Genomic DNA, 2,500 nt, shown 5'->3' on the forward strand with positions numbered 1-2,500 from the left:
CCAGGGACCCTAGAGAGTCCAGAGACCCCAGGGACCCCAGAGAGTCCAGGGACCCCAGAGACCCCAGAGACCCCAGGGACCCCAGAGACTCCAGAGACTCCAGAGGGTCCAGAGCTCCGTGACTGAGAGGGAGAGAAAAGGTTATATAATTTGAGGCGGGTGTTTATTAGAGTTTATAGCAGAGTTTATAACAGAGTTTATAATAGAGTTTATTAGAGTTTATAGCAGTTTATAACAGAGTTTATAATAGAGTTTATTAGAGTTTATAGCAGTTTATAACAGAGTTTATAATAGAGTTTATTAGAGTTTATAGCAGAGTTTATAACAGAGTTTATAATAGAGTTTATTAGAGTTTATAGCAGTTTATAACAGCGTTTATAATAGAGTTTATTAGAGTTTATAGCAGTTTATAACAGAGTTTATAATAGAGTTTATTAGAGTTTATAGCAGTTTATAACAGAGTTTATAATAGAGTTTATTAGAGTTTATAGCAGTTTATAACAGAGTTTATAATAGAGTTTATTAGAGTTTATAGCAGTTTATAACAGAGTTTATAATAGAGTTTATTAGAGTTTATAGCAGTTTATAACAGAGTTTATAATAGAGTTTATTAGAGTTTATAGCAGGGTTTATAACAGAGTTTATAATAGAGTTTATTAGAGTTTATAAGAGTTTATAACAGAGTTTATTAGAGTTTATAGCAGGGTTTATAATAGAGTTTATTAGAGTTTATAACAGAGTTTATAATAGAGTTTATTAGAGTTTATAAGAGTTTATAACAGAGTTTATTAGAGTTTATAGCAGTTTATAACAGAGTTTATAATAGAGTTTATTAGAGTTTATAGCAGTTTATAACAGAGTTTATAATAGAGTTTATTAGAGTTTATAGCAGTTTATAACAGAGTTTATAATAGAGTTTATTAGAGTTTATTAGAGTTTATAAGAGTTTATAACAGAGTTTATTAGAGTTTATAGCAGGGTTTATAATAGAGTTTATTAGAGTTTATAACAGAGTTTATAATAGAGTTTATTAGAGTTTATAAGAGTTTATAATAGAGTTTATTAGAGTTTATAAGAGTTTATAAATGTCATGGAATTAGACATACACCCGATGCTATTCCTTAACACATTGAGAACACAATTCAACTTAGAATATGAAACGACACAGAAACATCAGACATTTGTATGGCATGCATGGGAGAAAACGCGGGGACTGTGTCAGCCAGGCCGTTGTAAGGAGCCTGGCTGACCCTCCTGCGTCTCACCCCCGCGTCTCACCTCGTTTTTTCCCATGCTGGTTGGTTTTATTAGATATTCTGGAATAGGCGGGTCACATTTCTCATTGGTCAGCCTCACATCAAGGCACTTGGTATTTTATAAAGCCTGCAAGGGGGGGTGCAACTCCCCCCCCCTCTGGGGCAACATCCTTTGACCCCTTCACAAACAAATGCTGTCACACACCCGTTCTTCTCTTAGACTAATGATGCAGATAAAATATCACTATTATGCAGATAAAATACATCACAGAAATATAATCATATATTCACATTTTATCACAATAATAGAGTTTATTAGAGTTTATAATAGAGTTTATTAGAGTTTATTAGAGTTTATAGCAGGGTTTATAATAGAGTTTGTTAGAGTTTATAACAGAGTTTACTAGAGTTTATTAGAGTTTATTAGAGTTTATAATAGAGTTTATTAGAGTTTATAATAGAGTTTATTAGAGTTTATAATAGAGGTTATAACCGAGTTTATCAGAGTTTATAGCAGAGTTTATAGATTAGTTTATTAGAGTTTATAATAGAGTTTATAATAGAGTTTATAACAAAGTTTATTAGAGTTTATATCAGAGTTTATAGATTAGTTTATTAGAGTTTATAATAGAGGTTATAATATAGTTTATAATAGAGTTTATTAGAGTTTATAGCAGAGTTTATTAGAGTTTATAAAAGAGTTTATTAGAGTTTATAGCAGAGTTTATAATAAAGTTTATAGCAGAGTTTATAGATTAGTTTATTAGAGTTTATAATAGAGGTTATAATAGAGTTTATAATAGAGTTTATAATAGAGTTTATTAGAGTTTATAGCAGAGTTTATAGATTAGTTTATTAGAGTTTATAATAGAGGTTATAATAGAGTTTATAATAGAGTTTATTAGAGTTTATAGCAGAGTTTATAGATTAGTTTATTAGAGTTTATAATAGAGGTTATAATAGAGTTTATAGCAGAGTTTATTAGAGTTTATAACAGAGTTTATTAGAGGTTATAGCAGAGTTTATAGCAGAGTTTATAGCAGAGTTTATAATAGCGTTTATTAGAGTTTATAGCAGAGTTTATAGATTAGTTTATTAGAGTTTATAATAGAGGTTATAATAGAGTTTATAATAGAGTTTATCAGAGTTTATAGCAGAGTTTATAGATTAGTTTATTAGAGTTTATAATAGAGGTTATAATAGAGTTTATAGCAGAGTTTATTAGAGTTTATAACAGAGTTTAT

At 29.2% G+C, this 2,500-nt stretch overlaps 1 long non-coding RNA gene across 1 annotated transcript in view; it reads right to left on the reverse strand.

The window, feature by feature from the left end:
- LOC140356021 (uncharacterized) overlaps positions 1-2,500 on the reverse strand; it is a 355,422-nt gene that overhangs the window by 193,381 nt on the left and 159,541 nt on the right. The gene's annotated exons all lie outside the window — the stretch shown is intronic.

The sequence above is a fragment of the Eucyclogobius newberryi genome, unplaced genomic scaffold (assembly GCF_026437365.1).
Source record: "Eucyclogobius newberryi isolate DKJ021-1_F unplaced genomic scaffold, fEucNew1.0.hap1 SCAF_1, whole genome shotgun sequence".
Classification (NCBI taxonomy): Eukaryota; Metazoa; Chordata; class Actinopteri; order Gobiiformes; family Gobiidae; genus Eucyclogobius; species Eucyclogobius newberryi.